Raw genomic sequence first — 23553 nt, 5'->3', positions numbered from 1 at the left:
ACTAGCACATATTTTGAAAAGAATTATTTAATTAATGAAATAATAAAAAATTAGATTTTACGCAAATAAATGAGCCTAAACAAGTCATGTGATAGTATGAGAGTCCACGTAAATTGAAAGTGGTGATCAAGGATGTGTGAGGTGATGAATTGTGGTTGAACAAATGATGAGTTGTGGTTGAACAAATGAATTCCCCACAACATACTTGTACTTTGGGTAAACATTACCTTGAGGATGTTCATTGTACAACCACTACCCATCCTCACACATCTTTGATCATCTTCTACAATTTACGTGGATTCTTATATGATCACATGACTTGTTTAAGCTCATTTGATTGCATAAAATTTAATTATTTATTATTTTATTAATTAATTATTCTTTTTTTTTCTACTATGCTGCTAAGGGCAATAAACCAATACAGTATATTATTGACAAGGCTTTGCATCAATGATTTACATTGGACACATTCGATGGACCTCTATAAACCATGATAGTTACTGAATTAGTGACACAATGCAACATATAACTATAAACTTGTTTATCGTAATTGTAAATATATGATTTATTCAATAGATCGTGTGCTTAATCTATAACTTATACAGAAAAACTTCTATAATATTTGTCATCGACCTCTATAAATTAGGACAGTAGTTGAACTGGTAACGCAATTCAATCAACTATTTAATCTAACAAGACAATGGAATAACTGGATATAATTTCATCAGTAAATGTCATCATTGACATGCCAAATACATGTAATTCAACTATCCATAAAAAATCATTAGAAACAACAAATCATTTAGAAAATTATTTATTCCAAACCACCGAACTACATGTTATCATCATTGAGTTCCTTAACAATGCTCATCACATCCACTTTATTTTCGTCATGTTTTTTCTCCTCTTATTCTACTTAATTCTTCTCATTTTATTTCTTTTATTCTTCTTCTTCTACTTTCTTCTCTACTTTAATATTTTTGTCCTCCTATTCAACCACTCCTTCTTCATCAACTGCCTTCTCATTTTAGTCTTCTCCTTCTGATTTCTTTTCACCACCTTCTTCTGTTTTCTCCTCATTTTATGCTTTTTCTTCAACTGTTCTCTCTTCATCTTTTCTTCTTCTTCTTCTTCTTTTGCATCTTGTTCATCTGTTGCCTTCTTCTCTTCTGTTTCTTTTGCTTTCTTCTCTTCTTCGCCTTTTTCATTTGCTGCAGCAATGTCAGTCACTACGACTGCAAGTTCTTCAAGGTTTACTTGATGTCGGCTACGAGGGGGACTGTCGAGGTGCACTGCATTATTTTGAAAGGATTACAAATATTAAACAAGAAAATTAAATTGGAAGAATAAAAAATTAATTAGTCTACCTTCATCTCTTTGCTTCTTCTTATTCTTCTCGATTCTCCTTAACCTTTCATCTCTAACAAAAGAAGCAATATCCAAAACACTTTTCTCAAGCACAGCAACACGCTCACGCAGGTCATCATCATTAGAATCGTCAGGTGTATTTTTGAGTCCACTTAAACCAGCATCATCATAAGCACGTCCTGGACTTAAAACATAATTGTGACACCTAAATCTTCATCTTGCTCCGCGACCTCGGCTGATAAAGTCAGGATAGTCACACCTTTTAGTTGTGCCTTCAAGGAATCAATGGATGTATCCTTAACTTCATCCACGTATGGCTTAAATATTTTCGTGTATCTCTGCTCCATCTCATGGACAGTAGGGGTAAGGTACGAGTGCACAATCTATAAAAGAGTAAATATAAATTACACAACATTCAGTAATATAAAAATATTACTATCATAGTATAATAAGTATAATTTTACCTTTGTGTTGTTTCCTTTATACTTAAATGAGTTTCATTCCATTATGTTGTCACACTTCAACGTACGCTATCTAATAAGCCAGGGAATGGGCAAAGGAGAATCCAATGATTTACTGGTGTACCTTCCCAGATGAAGAAAGGCCTCATATATCCAAATCTGTAATCAATAGAAGCATAAGTAAATCTACAGGGTCTATGTATCATTACATAAATAAGTAAGAGTCAATAATAAATCAATAAGATGGTAGATTATAAGTACCAGAAATGACTAGAGAAAGCCATATAATGCATATGATGCATTATTCCTCTTTATATATGCTTCTTTCTACTTGGTCAAATCAATCTTCTTTTTCAAATAGCTCAATGTAATCCCAAATGGCTCTTTTCCCATGGATAACCCCCGAAGAAATCTAAATCAGCTGCCATCTTGATGTTGTCTGAATCCACCTTCTTTAATGGGTCCTTTGCTAGCAGCATCGAGTGCATGAACCAAATCAAAAGTGCACTTCAACTTTTGTTGATTAGTCAACCTATTACCTTTGATCAAGCTAATCAACCTTGAGGTAGTAATGATCTTGCTCTTCATCACCTTAAAATGAATGATTTTGCCATTTTGGAGGACTTTTTTCATTTTTGATTCACGAGGATATGCTGAACAATTCAACCCTGTAGTCAGAGCAAATTCCTTTAAGCCAAAACAAGCTGGTTTATCGTTCACACAGAACCAAATTTCATATAATTTTTTTATTATTTTTGATATGTTGCAAAAGCACATAATGGATCATATGTCCATGAAACTTAAAATGTTCCGGCATATGCCTCAAGTATCCGAAACAAGTCTTCTTAAAATCAGCATACAATTTTTGTTCAACAAGAATCCTTCTTAACTCTCGATAGACCACCATTCTTTCTCATATGAAATTCTTTGCAGGAAAAGAACCTAGCTCATTCATCCAAGTTGTTAGACCGTATGACTCAATGGAGATATCTCTAGCACAAATTGGCAAAGATGGGGGATCCTCCTCCTTCCTGTCTCCACTATCTCTCCTATCCCCATCTTCAGTACTATAACTTTCACTTTCTTCTTCGCTTTCCCCTTCGCTTTTCCCTTCACTATCCTTAACATCATCACTCTCATGTTCACTACTTTCGTCATATTTGAAAATATTGGCAAGGATTTTTGATTCAGTATCCGACTCGAATTCATCAACTACAGTTTTTTCCCTCTTTGAAGTTTTGGAAACTTCTTTGGCTTTTTGCTTCCTACTGCTAGAAGAAGTGAAAACAAGCCTTTTAACTGCTCTATGAACTCTCACCATTTATGATATACAACCAAAAATGAATCTGTAGTGGTCGATTTATCAACCACTGGTCTATAAAAATAGAAAAATGCAGCAAAAATATATCTGTAGTGGTCGATCTACCGACCACTAGTCTATTAAGAAAAATGGAAAAATGTCTCGGATCAAACATGAAAATCAAGTTCCAACTTCTCCAGATATTGAAAGTACAATTCACAACAACAAAACACCATTAAAATGGGTCTAATTCATTACAAAAAATTCAAAATCAATACACAATATAAATACAAATTTTTTTTAGCCATTATCCAAATCAAACATGATTAAACATGCGGAACCAACAATGTTAACTAAAAAAACTCAAATTTTGATAAATTAAATGACGAATAGTGCAATTTTTGTCAAAATCAAGAACCCCAACACATAGAAAAAAAAATACTAAAATAGATCTAAACTGATTGGGGAAGAAGATTAAACTTACCTAAGCAAGAGAAACTAAAATTTTTTGACTTGGGAAGCAATAGTCGGCCAAATTTTTTTTTTTTTGAATAATATGAAGAAAAATCCAGAGAAGAAGAGGATTTGAGGAGAGAGAAAAGTTTTTAAATTTATTAAATAATTTTAATAAATATTTGAAAAATTAATAAATTTAAAAATGGACCATATTGTATTTTTTATAAAGTTGTATTCTCCAAATTAAGTTTTCAAAGTGAGCTGTTGGAAATTTTCAACAGACATTTGCATTTGTTGCGACATATAACTGAGCTATTGGAAATTTTCAAATAGATATCCGATTTAATTTTCAAATAGACATTTGCATCTGTTGAGTCAGATGACTGAGATGTTGGAAATTTTCAAATAGATATTGATATCTGTTGCAACAAATGACATATCTGTTTGATTTTTTTTTTTTTTAATTTTAAAGCAATCTTTTGTTCGAAAGAAGAAAGATAAAATACTACTAAAGCAGTAAAAAATATTTCTTGGATAACTAAAAATCTCCTCCTTGAGTAGTTTTATCTTGTCTTTTCAATGTCACCCATCTTTCTCGAGCCCCTCAAGTTATTAATGAATATTAATAAATATTTAAACCCATGTCTAGAATTATCTCTCCTTCAGTCCTAAATTTATTTATCTCTCTTATTTTTCTTTCTCTTCTCTCTATGGTTATCAAAGTCGTCTCCTTTTTTTCTCCTTTCTCTCCTTTTTCACATAAGGATCCTTTCTGATCTCAACTAATCTATATCTTTTCTCGACTGAAATTGCTATTTCAATCCCCTTGCTTTTAACATTGCATGTATGGTTCACTGTTGCTCTTTTGTTCTCCTCTTCTTCTTTGCAAGTTATTTAAATTAGTTATTTACATCTGTTTTTTAATTTAATTACCCTTTACCCATATCATATTTATTTAAAAAATTTGTAGGAAAGGTTACTTTTAAGTCTTGAAGGAACGAACTATTGTTATTATTAAATTATGTAAAAAAGTCATTTATTTGAAGAAGTTTAAAAGCCTTGTTGGCAGTATCATTTTTTTGGTATGTATCTTGTTTGTTTCTTTATTGCTGATGCTGTTATTGATGTTATTGGCGGGATTGTTGTTGTTGGAACTTGTGCTGTGTTGTTCTTGATAGTGTTGGAATAAATGATGTTATTTTTTTATTGTTAATGTTGTTGTTGATGTTGCAACAGATAGAGCAACTGTTGGAATAAATCAAACCACTAGCAAGGATGGTTTGATGTATTCCAATAGCTTACACATCTGTTATAACAGACTCCACATCCGTTACAACAACCTCCACATCTGTTATAACAGATTTATAATCTTTTGAACAAAGGGGAAGCTGCTGCAACAGATGTGGAGCTTTTTACAATAGAAGGGTAATATGTTGCAACAGGTGGATACTGTTCTTTTTGTTCTTCTGTTATTTGATATCAATTGTTTTTTTTTTTTGTAGATATAAGGAAATCAATATTGAGCAACTTTTGCCCGACCAATACAAGAGGCTACAGTAAAGATAGGTTCGGAGGAATAAACTGCTTGCAGATGAAACCACTTCATATGTGGGAGGTATGTATTACTGATAATGTTATCGTAAAAATACACATAGAGTACACTAATTTTATGAGTGCTATTTTTTACGATTGGGCATTGATCATTCAAACAAGATATGTATAATTTTATAGTTAAGTTTTATAGGTTTGAACTGATAAGGTGAGGGACCATGAATATGGTTTTGATACCATGTTATGATTTAATGACGTTTGTTGCTCATGTCTATGTGTCAAGCTTTGTGAAGTAATCAAGTTTTCGGGGCATTGTAAAAAGATTCGATAGCGATTGGAATAACTTTTAGGGTGAATTAGACTCTAAGAGGGACTTCAAAGCCTCCCACTACTTCAACCAAGAACGAAAATCAATATATTTATTGCCATAGCCTAAATTTATATGGTCGGGTTGCTCAAGGTGATGATTATACACCAGAAGGTACGGTAGAAGAATACCTGCATGGGGAAAGGGGAGTTGATGAAGATTATATCATCTGATAACTAATTGAAGTGGAAACATAGGACAAAATAGAATTTGTAACGAATCTAGCTGATGAAACTGTATAAGAACAAGAGAAATTTGAATCAAGTGCAAATATGAAAGTGTATCCAAAAATTAAAATCCGTCTGTTGTCTTTCTAAAAAAAAATTAGTCCAGCTAGGCACTTTACTGGGGAGCTGTGGCTAGGTAGTGTGATCGGAATGATCACCTACACAGAAAATAGTAGAACACGAAGAAAGTAGCTTTGCAGGCACCGAGGGTTGAAATAATGTACAGTAAGAAAATAAAACTTGGCCCAAGAATAGTTGCATTTAAAATAAGCAATCTAAGCGAAGGCAATAATTTTTGAATTTTAAATTGCATCCCATGCCTTTTTTTGTGGTTCCGATTAGGTCCACTACTATTGACTTGATCGGAACCACAAACAAGATTGAAAGACTGATTAAGTATCATTACTTCCTTAGAATTATGGATATAATTGATTGTGTTTTCTTGCCTTAGCATGCTTTTAACATATCTAGGAGAAAATAAGATGTTTGCTGTAGTTTGTGAATCTCGATAATTTTCAAGCTTTCCTCTAGCTTGATGATTTGGTATTCGAGTTTGTTGTTTCCGTCTTTGAGGTTAGTATAAAGTTCTTTGTCTTCTGTGAGCTAGTCAATGAGGGAGGTATACTTTCTTCAAAGCTGTAGCATTGTAAAAGGCCTTCAGAAGGTTTCCAGAACACTTTCTTCAGAAGGCTTAAATGATACATGGAGGGTCACTATGTTTGTTTAAGGTCAACATCTTGATGCACACTTAAGCGGTGGTCCCAACAGTTGAACAACTCACTTTCTCGAGCACGGTTCAATGCAGCTTGTTCGGCCTACCTTCAAAGGATAATAGCCTATCAAATCATTTAAAGGTTGGTTGAACAAGCTGTATTGATATATTTTAGTAGTTTATAATCCTTACACATACATTTCTCAATCCCAGTGCTAGGAGATCATCGATTATATACGAAATCCATTCATTCCCTTTTTGGTATGGAGGTTTTCATACCAGCGACCGACCAACAAATTTTTTAAGGTGAAATGTGTTTGTAAGTAATAGCAATGTATGCATTTTGTGTTTTTGTAAGTCATGGAAGTGTATGCAATTTGACAACCCTACAGTGATCTGATTAATGCCAGTCTTATCAATTTTACTCTATGTCTATTATCTACCTTTTAAGTTATTACATATATTGTGTGTCAAGTCTATTAAGATTATTATTTCTATACCACATAGTTTATTATTGATTCTATTTCAAGTCTATTAAAAAATCTAATAATTCAAATGAACAGATGATGGATAATGAATCTGGTCTATCAATGATTATGTGGATTTCTACAAAATTAATTGCAAGGTCGATATAGTATATGATTGCCCAAGATCAATAACTATGTGTGACTGTGTAACATCCCGAGTCTGTACCCCAAATGCTACACGGTGCTTATGGTCCCGAGGGACCACAAGCTAACCCATGACTGGTACTTACTATGACCACTGAATAATAATAATATTGTAATAACAACAAAACTAGAATAAATGCGGAAAGCTGCTATAAGGTTCAATACTGAATAATACTGGATAATGCTGAATAAGGAATCACAATACCTAAAAACTGAAAGTCGGTACTAATGAAGATGCTCTGGATCCCGTGCGTCTGAACCTATGATTTAAGACATCATAAAGGAAAAAGCATATGTCAGTACTTTGAATGTACTGGTATGCTCAGTGAGGTAGGCTAAATGCAGGGGTTCATAATGCATAATGATACTAACTAAATAACATGAATATGACTGAATAAGAGTACATGCACGAATATGTATACTACAACTGAGATCACGATAACACTGAATACTGAGTCTAAATACTAAATTTACTGATATCTGAGTTTACTAATACTATATTACTGTTAACTGAAGGGTTGTATCTGACAGTCCTAAATTTTGAGGAACTATACTGAGTCCCGTACTGTGCTGAGTGACTATATCTTATAGTCCTGAACCTGTAGAACTGAACTGAGTTTTAGACTGAGACTAAAACTAAAACTGTGAGAGGTAATCATCTAACTGACATGACCCTCTCTAAATTGATTGGGGTCCAACCTGTAACCCTAGATAGAAGGGTGTCAATATTGTGCCATGGGTAGAGACAAGCTGTGAGTTAATCCTCTCTGATAGGAAGCTCTTCCGTCAGCCCTCACTGGCAGGAAAACTCAAGTGAGATGTATCAACCCTCATAATATCTGTCGGGAAGATATCTCAACCTACGTTAGATACGTTGTTCTATAACTCAGGAATTGCTACTAAGTGTCAAACCCTCTGCTGGAAGGAATGCCCCCATCCCTGGGTTAACTCGATGCTGAATCCTACTCCCAATTGAATGGACACTCAACTGATCTCTAGTCTGTACTAGGCTGGACTGAACTATTACTATGTTTGCTGTATTTCGTTGACTGATGAAATACTACTAAATTTTACTAACTGACTGAGACTACTCTGTAACTGACACAGGATCTAGGTATATAGCTAAATTGTCAGGTATTAAATACCCACAGGACTCGATAGCATAAAAAGTAAAGCATAACATAAATCTTGAAGGTACAATAATAGCCACATGTTCATAATTCACTTGATAAGGCATTTCATCAACACTTATGAGTCTTGAACTTGTACGTGTATAGGGATGCATGCTATCATGTCATAAATACACTAACATTTCACAAAGTCATTTCAACAAACACCTTCAAGGCATAACTTTAACATGGGAGTCATTTAGACATGTAGTTCATTCATGAATTCATAACTAAGATCAACAATGGATCAAATTGCACATTTAATTCACTTAAACATTTTAACAAACACATAGGTAGCATATTCTTATACTTGGGCATAGACAATAATACGTCATGGCTACATTAATCACTTCAATTTCAAGAATTTCAACCCATCTGCTAACATAAATTCATGGAATTCATTAAAGATATCATCTCGAAGATCATACAACAAGGTTAACATGAATTCAAACAACCCACAACATGGAAATCATAATTTAAGATTTTAAAAGGTTTCTTGAACTCCAAGGGTCAAAACGGTCCTTGGATGAACACTTCATATACCTTTATGCTTGATTTTGGGAAGGTTGATGGTAGAATTCTTGAGATTTGAATCATGAATTAAAAATCCTAATGCTTGTTCTTGAGGGAGTTTGAGAGAAAGTGAGTATATTTTGGTGAATGGGGGCTTAATTGCGTGTTTTGGGTGAATAAGGGTGTGTAAATTGACCCATTTACCCTCATAAACCGTAACTGAAATTTGCTAAACTGGGCAGCCCCTCGCGTCACGACCCCTACTTAAGTTGATTACCTATCGTGACTCGACCCTTAGCTAGGTGTACTGGGCCTCGCGACGTGGGGCTATTATGACCCCTTACTGTTTTTAACATCCAAACTCTCCCTTACACTAGTTGAAAAAAATCTAAAACTCACCCAAGATGGCCTACAAGTGACCCTGATTATGGATTAATTTGAAAATTGATAAAATAAGGCTAGGAAAGTCGTGAACTAAGATTACCAAACTAAGAAGGCTAAAATGACTCTAAGTATAAATACTTAGTTGACTTTTTTTAAGTCTGAGACCCCTTAGTAGGCTTTAAAGGACTAGGCCAGGCTTAGAAATTTGCGGGGTCTTACAACATCTCCCCCTTGGGAACATTCATCCTCGAATGAGGCTGACTAAGCTAAGATTACTGATGGTCTGAACTTACTTACTGGACATGAACACTGAAACATGATTCAAACTACTGATATACTGAGTTTTCATACTAAACATGCATATTTGGATGCAATGAATACATGACTTAATATACTGACAAACTGGGTTTATATACTGAATATGCATATTTGAATGCAATGAATATATGACTGAAAATGATTCATAGATGTACGACTGAATGTGCAATGGTAACTGATACCAAACTTTGCAAGGGAATTCTGAGTAAGTTTCAAGGAAAACTATTACCTTGAGCTAAGTTTGAGTTGGCAGAGAAGAGGTGAGGGCACTTGGTCTATACGTCTGCTTCTACTTCTCAATTAGCTCCCTCAACGAACTGATTTTGCCAAAGAATTTTGACTAGAGAGACTTCTTTGTTCCTCAGTCTACGAGTCTGATATCAAGGATTTCTACTGGAACCTCCTCATAAGAGATAATGTTCTGAACATCTATGCCCTCTGTCGGTACTACGACTATTGGGTTACCTATACATTTTTGTAGCAAGGAGATATGAAACACTGGATGGACTGAAGATTGATCTAAAGGCAATTCAAGCTCGTAAGCTACCTTTTTAAAACGGCTAAGGATTTTGTAAGGACCGACATATCGGGGACTAAGTTTCCCTTTCTTGCCAAATCTTTTGACTCCTTTCATAGGAGATATTTTCAAATACACATAGTCACAAATCTCAAACTCGAGATCCTTCTTGTGCACATCTACGTATGATTTCTATCGGCTCTAAGTTGTCTTAAGCCTTTCTCTGATCAACTAAACTTTTTCTAAGGAATCAAATACCAGGTTAGGACCTATCACCGTGGCCTCACCCATTTTGAACCAACCAATGGGAGATCTACATCTCCTCTCATAAAACACCTCAAATAGAGCCATCTTAATGCTAAAATGATAGCTGTTGTTATATGAAAACTCAATCAAAGGCAAGTAGTTAGCCCAAATACCTTTAAAATCAATCGCACACGCTCGTAACATATTTTCTAATATCTGGATGGTCTTTTCAGCTTGACCATCTGTCTGAGGATAAAAAGCTATACTGAGGTGAACTCGGGTACCAAAACCCCTTTGGAACACTTTCCAGAAATGAGAGGTGAACTGGGTACCTCTATCTGAGACAATGGATAATGGTACACCGTGCAATCTGACTAACTCCCTGATATAGGTTTGGCATAATCCTTGGCTGAATAAGAGATATGGACTGGTAGAAAATGAGCTAATTTGGTCATCCTATCTAGGATAAACCAAACTGAATCATGCTCATGATGAGTACGAGGCAAACCCATTATAAAGTCCATATTCACTTCTTCCTACTTCTAAGTAGGAATACTAAACTCCTGTATGGAACCACTAGGTTTCTGATGCTCAATCTTAACCTGCTGACATGTAGAGAACCTAGCCACAAACTCTGCAGTATCTTTATTTATCCCACTCCACCAATAGATTTCCCACAAATCATGGTACATCTTCGTGGCCCCTGGATGAATAGAGTAACACGTACCATGTACTTCTGCAAAAATTTGCTGCCTTAAGTCTCTACACTTGGCACACACAGACGACCCTGACAACGCAATACACTATCTCCTCTTTGGGAGAAAACCTCAACCTTTTGATTACTGACTGACTCTTTCAACTTAACTAAACTGGGATCTCTATCCTGCTTTTCCTTTACTCCAGAAACTAGAGATGATTCTAAACTATTTTGAACCCACACACTACCTTCTGCTGAGTCGACTAAGCGGAACCTAGTCGAGCAAGATGATGGACTTCCTGGTCTAACTTCTTCTTACTATCCTTAACATGAGCAACACTACCTATAGACAGTCTACTGTGAGAATCAACCACTATATTGGCCTTGCTCGGATGGTATAACACACTTATGTCATAATCTTTCAAAACTCTAACCACCCTCTATGACGGAGGTTAAGATCTTTCTAAGAGAACACATACTATAGGCTCTTATGGTTTGTGAACACATCAACGTGCACCACATACAAGTAATGCCTCCAAATCTTTAAGGCAAAAGCTACTACTGCTAACTCAAGATCTTAAGTAGGATAGTTCTTCATATGGGGTTTAAGAAGTCTGGAGACATAGGCTATGACCTTACCTCTCTGCATGAGGACACAACCCAAACCTACTCTGGATGCATCACAGTACACAACAAAGCCATCGGAACTATCTGGTAAGGTCAAAACCATAGTTGTAGTGAGTTGAGTCTTCAACTCCTAAAAACTCTTCTCACAAGAATCTTACCACTAAAATTTGACCTTCTTCTGAGTCAATCTGGACATAGGGGATGAAATAGATGAGAATACCTCAACAAACCATCGGTAATAGCTAGCGAATCCCAAGAAAATCTTGATATCTGATGGAGAGATGGGTCTGGGCCAGTTTCTTACTGCTTCGGTCTTTTGGGGATCTACTCTAATGCCATCACCAGAAACGATATGGCCAAGGAAAGCTATTAATCTTAGCCAAAATTCACACTTACTGAACTTGGTGAATAGCTGATAGTTTCTGAGAGTCTGTAATACTATTCTGAGGTGGTCTATATAATCATGTTCATTGCGGGAGTATACAAAGATGTCATCTATGAAGACTATGACAAACATGTCCAAGTACTGCTTGAACACACAGTTTATCAAGTCCATGAAAGTTGCTGGGGAATTGGTAAGACCAAAGGACATGACTAAGAATTCGAAGTGACCATACCGAGTTCCGAAGGATGTTTTGGGATATCACATTCCTAAACTCTGAACTGATGATATCCTAATCTGAGGTCTGTCTTAGAGAATAGTTGGCACCCTAAAGTTGGTCAAACAAGTCATCGATTCTGGGAAGTGGATACTTGTTCTTAACCGTAACTTTGTTTAACTAATGGTAGTCAATACATATTCTGATAGAACCGTCTTTCTTTCGCACGAATAGAACTGGTATGCCCCATAAAGACACACTGGGTTTGATAAATCCCTTATCTAAGAGATTTTTTAACTGTTCCTTTAATTCTTTGAGTTCTATTGGTGCTATTCTATATGTCAGAATAGAGATAGGCTGAGTATCTGGAAGAAAATCAATTCAAAAATCAATTTCCCTTTTAGGAGGAACTTCGAGAAGATCTTTAGGAAACACATCTGGGAATTTGCAAGCTACTGATACTGATTCAAGAGTAGGGGTTTCTGATCTAGAGTCCTGGACTCAGACAAAATGGTAAACACATCCCTTAGCTATCAATTTTGCTAGCTTGAAGGTAAGAAACAAGCTGACCCCTAAGTGCTGAAGTACCACCCTTCATTTTAGGACAGGTTTATTCAGGAACTAAAACTAGAAAATTCTATTTTTGCAGTCGATTGAGGCATAGTAGGAATAAAACCAATCCATGCCAAGAATGACATCAAAATAGGTCATCTCTAATTTGACTAAGTCTGCTGAAGTGACTTTCTGAGATACCATAATCGGATAGTTCCTGTATACTCGTCGGGCTATGATGGATTTACCCACTGGGGTAGAGACAGAGAAAGGTTCTTCTAGGATTTCGGGACTAACTCCAAAATCAACTGCTATATATAGAGTAATGAAAGATAGAGAAACTCCTAGATCTAGCAAAGAATAAACATGTAAATGGTAATCTTATAACATACCAATGACCACATCAGAAGAATTTTTCTAATCCTGTTGGGACTGAAGAGCATAGAGTCTATTTGAGCACTGCCCTCTGGTGGCACTTGAAGCGACACCTTATTGATTTGAGTGATCGAACTGAGTTGGGGGATGATTATACTGACATTGCAAATCCACCTGAGGACACTGTTTGACCCTGTGGCCTAGCTTGCCATATTTGAAACACATATCACTGTTAGCTTTATAGACACCCTGATGGTTTTGGCCACACTACTGGCAGAGAGGATTTGTTCGGGCACTGCTAATACTACCCTAAGGTTTAGGGCTTGATGCCCTATCTCAGTTGCCGTCTCTAAACTTCAGCAGAGGGGCACTGGCTGAGGATGGTGCTAAAACTAAAGATTTTGGGCGGAACTGAGAATGATTCCCACCCTATGACTTAGGCTGAGCAAAGTTTAAAAAACCTATTCTGCTTTTCTCTCTCTCCTTATTTTTCTGCTCTTCAATCTATTGAGCATGGATCATCAGCCTAGACAAGTCTATCTCACTGATCAGCATTGTAGTCCTACATTCCTTGCCCACAATATCATTTACCCCAGACACAAACTTTCTTATATTAGACCTCCTATCTGCTACCACGTGAGGAGCATATCAAGCTAATTGAGTAAAATTTAGAGAATACTCTTTCACCGTCATGCTGCCCTACTTCAGATTAATAAATTCTAGAACCTTAACTTTCCTTAACTCCTGTGGGAAAATCCTATCTAGAAAAGCAATGGAAAACACCTCCCATTCTATAGGCCCTACGCTTGCGGCCTTTTCTGCTTTCCACTATTTGAACCATGAGTGAGCCATATCTTGCAACTGATATATAGCTAGATCAGCACTCTCACTAGCTATCCACCCCATAATACCAGTAACTTTCTGCACAATAACAACAACAACAACAACAAACCCAGTGTAATCCCATAAAGTGGGGTCTGGAGAGGGTAAGATGTACACAGACCATCCCGCTACCTCTGAAGAAGTAGAGAGGATATTTCCGATATACCCCCAGCTCGAATCCATTTAGAACTAATTAAACATATATTCCATTTAGAAAAAAGGCTATTGTTTCAAAATAATCTACCAAAGAAAATTCACAACTGGAAAAGGTGAATACAAAACAAATTCCTCCAAATGCCAGTGGCTAGAACTGAACCACCAGTTATAAAAGGAAGCTTCAGTTGTAAAAGTGAAATACAAACAAATATACAACATGGCATCTATAAAGGCCATGAAATAAGGACTTCCAAATAGATTTATCCAGAAAAAAATATTTGTATGGATTTGCCATATGAACAACAATTACTCCTAAATAAAATAAATAAAATAGAGTAGTACATTCTCCTATACACCGATTTCCAACAATGTGGATTAGTTCTTACAACAAAATCCTAAACACTAAACCCACTTTTAAGACCACCATATGAATAAGACGAATTATACAAATTTCTACTTGGTACCTCCACGTCAAGCACATTTGATGAAGAATGGGAATACAAAAAAGGCTGACTTAGACGTCTAAACCTTAAATCTCCCTCGCAGTGCACAAAAACTTCCTAAGCAAATGAGGGTGGTGAAGTTCCCCCCACAAGCTTCCAAATCAAGTAACTTTCTGCACTTGATCAAGAAATTCCTGAGGGTCCTCATCGGACTTAGACCCAGAGAAAGATGGAGGATTCATTTGGGTGAAGTCCCGAATCCTGGAAGTAGCAGTTTTGGCTACTGGGTTGGTTGGGACAGCCGCTGGGTGCTTATTTTAGGCTTCTACAGCATGATCTAGGGTGGTAAAATCTATACTAAACTCAGTATGGGATACATGTTCATCCAGAGGATCTAGCTGGACGGGCTGAGGTTTTGGATGGTCTCTCGTTCCTCTTTCCTTAGTTCTTTTGGAAGGCATATTCTATGAATGGAAGAGAAAGGTGGATTAGACAGAGAGTTTATCTTGAGCTTGTGCTCATTCACATGACATGAATACTGAAAGAAGGGAAATTTTTCCTAAAACACCTTGTAGCCTCCTGTCCATAAGTGTGGTGCACTACACACCCATGCACAAGACTCTACTAGATGTGGCTTCGGACTTCCTAGGACTCTATTAAACCTTAGGATCTAATACCAAGTTTGTAACACCCCGAGTCTATACCCTGGACGCTACATGGTGCTTAAGGTCCCGAGGGACCACAAGTTAACCCATGACTGGTACCTGCTGTAAGCACTGAATAATAATAATATTGTAATAACAATAAAACTGGAATAAATATGAAAAACTTCCATAAGGTTCAATACTGAATAATACTGTATAATGCTAAATAAGGTATCACAATTCCTAAAAACTAAAAATCAATACTGCAAAACTGAATAGTTGTCTGAAAATACTCTAGTTGATAAACCTCTAAACTATCTGAAATAAGGAGTTGATGGGACATGTCCTCAACTAACTCTGACTAACTGCTGAAATAATTAAAATACTAAAGATAATCATGTCCTTGAAATATGAGGACTCACCACTACTCTGTTTGTTGAAAGTTGGTACTATTGAGGATGCTTTGGAGCCCATACATCTGAACCTATGATATAAGACATCATAGCGCAAAAAGCATATGTCAATACTTTGAATGTACTGGTATGCTCAGTGAGGTAGGCTGAAATGCATGGGTTCATGATGCATTAACGATACTAACTGAATATCATGAATATGACTGAATAAGAGTATATGTACAAATATGTATACTATAACTGGGATTATGATAATACTGAATAATGAGTCTGAATACTAAATTTACTAATATCTGAGTTTACTGATACTGTATTACTGTTAACTGAAGGACAGTATCTGACAGTCCTAAATTTTGAGGAACTATACTGAGTTTCGTACTAAGTTGAGTGACTATATATTATAGTCCTGAACCTGTAGAACTGAATTGAGTTCTAGACTGAGACTGAAACTGAAACTGTGGGAGGTAATCATCTAACCGATATGCCCCTCTCTAAACTGATTGGGGTCCAACTTGTAACCCCAACTGAAAGGGTGTCAATATTGTTCCACGGGTAGAGACAAGATATGAGTTAACCCTCTCTGATAGAAAGCTCTTCCATTAACCTTCGCTGGCAGGAAAACTCAAGTAAGATGTATCAACCCTCATAATATCTAGCAGGAAGATATCTCAGCCTGTGTTGGCTATGTAGTTCTGTAAGTCAGGGATTGCTACCATGGGTCAAACCCTCTACAGACAAGAATGCCCCCATCCATGGGTTAATTCGGTGCTGAATCCTACTCCAAACTAAATAGACACTGAACTGATCTCTAGTCTATACTAGGCTGTACTTAACTGTTATTGTGTTTGTTGGGTTCGATTGACTAATGGAATACTACTGAATCTTGCTAACTGACTGATACTACTCTATAACTGACACTGGCTCTAGGTATACAACAAAATTGTTGGGTATAAAATACCCGCAGGACTCGATAGCATGAAGAGTAAAATATAACATAAATCTTGAAGGCACAACAATAGCCACATGTTCATAATTCACTTGATAAGGCATTTCATCAACACTGTGAGTCTTGAATTTGTACATGTATAGGGATGCAATCTATCATGTCATAAATACACTAACATTTCACATAGGAATTTCAACAAATACCTTCAAAGCATAACTTTAACATAGGAGTCATTTAGACATGTAGTTCATTCCTGAATTCATAACTAAGATCAACAATGGATCAAATTGCACATTTAATTCACTTAGACATTTTAAAAACACATGGGAAGAATATTCTTATACTTGAGCATGAGCAATAATACATCATGGCTATATTAATCACTTCAATTTAAAGAATTTCAACCCACATGCTAACACAAATTCATGGAATTCATTACAGATATCATCTTGGAGATCATACAACAAGATTAATATGAATTCAAACAAACCACAACATAGAAATCATAATTTAAGATTTTTAAAAGGTTTCTTAAACTCTAAGGGTGAAAAGGGCCCTTGGATGAACACTTCATATACCTTTATGCTTGATTTTGGGAAAATTGATGGTAGAATTTTTGAGATTTGAATCTTCAATTGAAAACCCTAATGCTTGTTCTTAAGAGAGTTTTAGAGAAAGTGAGTATATTTTAGTGAATGGGGGCTTAATTTTGTGTTTTTGGGTGAATAAGGGTGTGGAAATTGACCCATTTACCCTCATAACCCGTAACTGAAATTTGCTGAATTGGGCAGCCCCTCGCATCGCGACCCCTACTTGTGTTAATTACCTATCGCGATGAGACCCCTAGTTGGGTGGATTGGGCCTTGCGACGAGGGTCTATCTCTACCCCTTACTATTTTTAACATCCAAACTCGCCCTTACGTTGTTGGAAAAACCAGAAACTCACCCGAGATGGCGTATAAGTGACCCTGATGATGGATCAATTTAAAAATTGATAAAATAAGGCCGGAAAAGACGTGAACTAAGATTGCCAAACTACGAAGGCTAAAATGACTCTAAGTATAAATACTTAGCTGAATTTTTCTAAGTCTGTAACCCCTTAGTAAGCCTTAAAAAACTAAGCCAGGCTTAGAAATTTGTGGGGTCTTACAGACTGTCTAATTAAATAAATGAAATTATGTCGATTGTAAATGATAGCCTGCAAGCTTTGTCACTAATATACCATATTGTTGGACCTCTTGCATAAACCTTGAATATAATCGATGTCTTCTCATACGTTGGGTAGATGCTAAACCGTATAGATCCATACTCGATCAATGCTAAGGTATATACGGGTTGGTGCAACAGTAAAAAAAATATTAGTACATAGTCAAAGATATAAATAATTAAATAAGTGAAATTAATTTGAGGGTCATATATTGTGTCTATTGTAAATCATAGACATAAAACCTTGTCAATAATATACCGCATTGGTTTATTGCTCTTAGTAGCATATTTGAAAAAAAAGAATAATTAATTAATAAAATAATAAATAATTGGATTTTATGCAATTAAAGTAGCTTGAACAAGTGATGTGATCGTATAAGAGTCCATGTAAACTAAAAAAGTTGATCAAAGATATGTGCAGATGGATAGTGGATGAACAAATAAATTCCTCACAATATTCTTGTGCTTTGGTAAACATTGCCCTAAGGATGTTGGTTGTTCAACTGCAAGTCATCACCTCACACATCTTTGATCACCATGTTCAATTTATGTAGACTCTCATACAATCACAAGACTTATTTAGGCTCATTTAATTGTATGAAATCCAATTATCTATTATTTCATTAATTAAATAATCCTTTTCAAAATATGTGCTAGTTATGGTCTATGAATATGTATCCTCGTCCGGTGCATTTATTAATGAAGTAGTCTGTAGTTTATAATAGACTATGCTTTGTTACTTACTCGACCTGATATAGTCTAGAATAGACTGGGAACTACTTCCACAATTAAATAACTAGATGGTGATATTTATTTATAGACCATGACTAGCACATATTTTAAAAAAGATGATTTAATTAATAAAATAATAAAAAAATAGATTTTATGCAATTAAATAATCCTAAACAAGTCATTTGATGAGAGTCCACGTAAATTGAAAGTGGTGAACAAAGATGTGTGAGGTGATGAATTGTGGTTGAACAAATGATGAGTTATGGTTGAACAAATGAATCCCCATAACATACTTGTGCTTTGGGTAAACATTACCCTGAGGATGTTGGTTTTAGAACCACTACCCATCCTCACACATCTTTGATCATCTTCTACAATTTGTGTGGACTCTTATACAATCACATGACTTGTTTAAACTCATTTGATTGCATAAAATTCAATTATTTATTATTTTATTAATTAATTATTCCTTTTTTCTAGTATGCTACTAAGGGAAATAAACCAATACGATATATTTTTGATAAGGTTTTGCATCAATGATTTACACTGAACACAATTGATGGACCTCTATAAATCATGATAGTTACTGAATTAGTGACACAATGCAACATATAACAGTAAACTTGTTTGTCGTAATTATAAATATATGATTTATTCAATAGATCGTGTGTTTAGCCTATAAATTATACAGAACAACTTCTATAATATTTGTCATTGACCTCTGTAAATTAGGACAATAGCTGAACTGGTAACAAAATGCAATCAACTGTTTAATCTAATAGGACAATGGAATAACTAAACATAATTTTATCAGTAAATACCATCATTGACATGCCAAATATATGTAATTCAATTATCCATAAAAAAATCATTAAAAATAACAAATCATTAAGAAAATTATTTGTTCTAAACAACCGAATTACATGTTATCATCATTGAGTTCCTTAACAATGCTTATCACATCCACTTCATTTTCGTCATGTTTTTTCTCCTCTTCTTCTACTTGTTTCTTCTCATTTTTTTTTCTTCTACTTGTTTCTTCTCATTTTCTTTCCTTTCTTCTTCTTTTTCTTCTTCTTCTTCTTCTTCTTCTTCTTCTTCTTCTTCTTCTTCTTCTTCTTCTTTTTCCTCTTCTTTGTATTCGTCTTCTGTGTCTTTGTATTCGTTTTCGTCTTCTTCTTCTTCTTCTTTTTCTTCTTCTTCTTCTTCTTCTTCTTCTTCTTCTTCTTCTTCTTCTTCTTCTCCTTCTTCTTCTTCTTTCACATCTTGTTCATCTGTTGCCTTTTTCTATTCCATTTCTTCTTCTTTCTTCTCTTCTTTAGCTTTTTTATCTGCTACAGCAATGTCAGTCACTACGATTGCAAGTTCTTCAACGTTTACTTGATTCTATCTACGAGGGGGGACTGATGAGGTGCACTGCATTATTTTGAAAGGATTACAAAAATTATGCAAGAAAATTAAATTAAAAGAACAAAAAATTAATTATTTTACCTTCATCTTGTTGCTTCTTCTTATTCTTCACGATTCTCCTCAACCTCTTATCTCTAACAAAAGAAGCAATCTCCAAAACACTTTTCTTGAACACTGCAACACGCTAACACAGGTCATAATAATTAGAATCGTCGGGTGTAGTTTTGAGTCCACTTAAACTAGTATGATCACAAGCACGTGCTGGACTTGAAACATAATTGTGACCACCCAAATCTCCATCTTGGTCTGCGACCTCCACTGAGGAAGTCAGGAAAGTCACACCTTTTAGTTGTGCCTTCAAGGCATTGATGGATGTATCCTTAACTTCGTCCATGTATGGCTTAAATATTTTCATGTATCTCTGCTCCATCTCATGGACAATAGAGGTAAGGTATGGTGCACAATCTATAAAGAAGTAAATATAAATTACACGACATTCACTAATATAATAATATTATTATCATATTATAATAAATATAATTTTACCTTTGTGTTGTTTCCTTTGTACTTAAACAAGTTGATTTCCATTATGTTGTCACACTTTAACGTGTGCTATCTAAGAAGATGGGGAATGGTCAAAGGAGAATCCAATGACTTGCCGGCGTACCTTTCCAGATGAGGAAAGGCCTCATATATCCAAATCTGCAATCTACAGAAGTATAAGTAAATCTACAGGGTCTATGTATTATTACATAAATAGGTAAGAGACTATAATAAATCAATAAGATAGTAGATTATAAATACAAGAAACGCCCAGGGAAAGCCATATAATGCGTATGATGAATTATTCCTCTTCATAAATATTTCTTTCTGCTTGATCAAATCAATTTTCTTTTTCAAATAGCTCAATGTCAGCCCAAATGGCTCTTTTCCCCATGGATAACCCCCGAAGAAATCTAAATCACCCACCATCTTGACGTGGTTTGAATCCAACTTCTTTGATGGGTCCTTTACTAGCAGCATCGAGTGCACAAACCTAATCAAAGCTCACTTCAACTTTTGTTGATTAGTCAACCTATTACCTTTGATCAAGCTAATCAACCTTAAGGCAGTAATGCTCTTGTTCTTCATCTTCTTAAAATGAAAGCTTATACCACTTTGGAGGACTTTGTTCATTTTTTATTCATGAGGATATTTTGAACAATTCAACCCCGTAATCAGAGAAAATTCTTTTAAGCTGAAATAAGTTGGCTTACCATTCACACAGAACCAAATTTCATTTAGTTTTTTATTATTTTGATACGTCACAGCAACACATAATGGACCATCTGTCCATGAAACTTAAAATGTTCTGGCATATGCCTCAAGTTTCCAAAACAAGTCTTCTTAAAATCAGCATACAATTTTTTGTTCAACAAGAATCCTTCTAAACTCTCGATAGACTGCCATTCTTGCTCTTACAAAAATCTTTGTAGGAAAAGAACCTAGCTCATTCATCTAAGTTGTTAGGCCATAAGACTCAACAGAGATATCTCTCGCACAAATTGGCAAGGATTCTATAACTTTCACTTTCTTATTCGCTTTTACCTTCGCTTTTCACTTCACTATCCTCAACATCATCACTCTCATATGCATTACTTTATCATATTCAAAAATATCGGCAAGGATTTTTGATTTAGTTTCCAACTAGGATTCATCGACTACAGTTTTTTTCCTCTTTGATGTTTTGGAAACTTCTTTGGCTTTTTGCTTCCTACTGCTAGAAGCAGTGACAACAAGCCTTTTAATTGCTCTATGAACTCTCACCATTTATGATCTACAACCAAAAATGAATCTATAGTGGTCGATTTATCAACCACTAGTCTATAAAAATCAAAAAATGCAGCAAAAATAAATCTGCATTGGTCGATCTATCGACCACTGGTCTATTAAGAAAAATGAAAAAACACCTCGGATCAAACATGCAAATCAAGTTCCAACTTCTACAGATATTGGCAGTGCAATTCACAACAATAGAACACCATTAAAATGGGTCCAATTCAGTATAAAAAATTCAAAATCAATACACAATATAAATATAAAATTTTTCTATCCATTATTCAAAGAAAAACACGATTAAACATGCGGAATAGACAATGTTAACAAAAAACTCAAATTTTAACAAATTCAATGATGAACAGTGCAATTTTTGTCAAAATCGAAGAACCCCAACACAACACAAAGCAAAAACAAAAAAAAATATACTAAAATGGATCTAAACTGATCGGGAAAGAAGATTAAACTTACCTGAGCAAGAGAAACTGAAAAATTTCGACTTGGGAAGCAAGAGTCGGCCAAAACTTTTTTTTGAATAATATGAAGAAAAATTTAGAGAAGAAGAGGATTTGAGGAGAGAGAAAAGTTTTTGAATTTATTAAATGATTTTAATAAATATTTGAAAAATTAATAAATATATAAAGGGACCATATTGTATTTTTTATAAAGTTGGATTCTCCAAATTAAGTTTTCAAAGTGAGCTGTTGGAAATTTTTAATAGACATTTGTATTTGTTGCCACAAATGACTGAACTGTTGGAAATTTCAAATAGATATCCGATTTAATCATCAAATAGACATTTGCATTTGTTGCGATAGATGACTGAGCTGTTGAAAATTTTCAAACAGATATTGATATCTGTTGCAACAGATGACATATCTGTTTGAATTTTTTTTCATAATTTTAATGCAATCTTTTGTCCAAAAGAATTAAGATAAAATACTACTAAGGTGGTAAAAAATATTTCTTGGATAACTCAAAAATCTCCTCCTTTATTAGTTTTAGCTTGTCTTTTCAATGTCACCCATCTTCCTTGAGTCCCTCAAGTTATTAATGACTATTAATAAATATTTAAACCCATGTTCAGAATTATCTCTCCTTCAGCCCTAAATTTATTTATCTCTCTTCTTTTTCTTTCTCTCCTCTCTATGGTTATCACAACCGTCTCCTTTTTTCTCTCTTTTCTCTCCTCTTTCTCATAAGGATCCTTTCTGATCTCAACCGATCTATATCTTTTCTCGACTAAAATTTTTATTTTGATCCCCTTGCTTTTGACGTTGCAGGTATGGTTCACTATTGCTCTTTCATTCTCGTCTTTTCTTTGCAAGTTAGTTAAATTAGTTATTTACATCTGTTTTTAATTTAATTACCCTTTACCCATATCGTATTTATTTAAAAAAATGAAGGAAAGGTTACTTTTAAGTATTGAATGAACGAACCGTTGTTATTATTAAAATATGAAAAAAAAAAAAAGTCATCTATTTAGAGAAGTTTAAAAGCCTTGTTGGCAGTATTATTTTTTTGGTATGTACTTTGTTTGTTTCTTTATTGTTGATGTTGTTATCGATGTTATTGGCGGGGTTGGTGTTATTGGAACTTATGGTGTGGTGTTGTTGATGGTGTTGGAACAAATGATGTTGTTTCTTTATTGTTGATGCTGTTGTTGATGTTGCACCAGATAGAGCAACTTTTGGAACAAATCAAACCACTAACAAGGCTGGTTTGATGTATTTCAATAGTTTACATATCTGTTGTAATAGACTCTACATCTGTTGCAACAACCTCCACATCTATTA

Source organism: Capsicum annuum, chromosome 10, assembly GCF_002878395.1.
Source record: "Capsicum annuum cultivar UCD-10X-F1 chromosome 10, UCD10Xv1.1, whole genome shotgun sequence".
Taxonomy (NCBI): domain Eukaryota; kingdom Viridiplantae; phylum Streptophyta; class Magnoliopsida; order Solanales; family Solanaceae; genus Capsicum; species Capsicum annuum.
The sequence above is the reverse complement of the archived record's forward strand: the minus strand, read 5'-3'. Positions refer to the sequence as shown.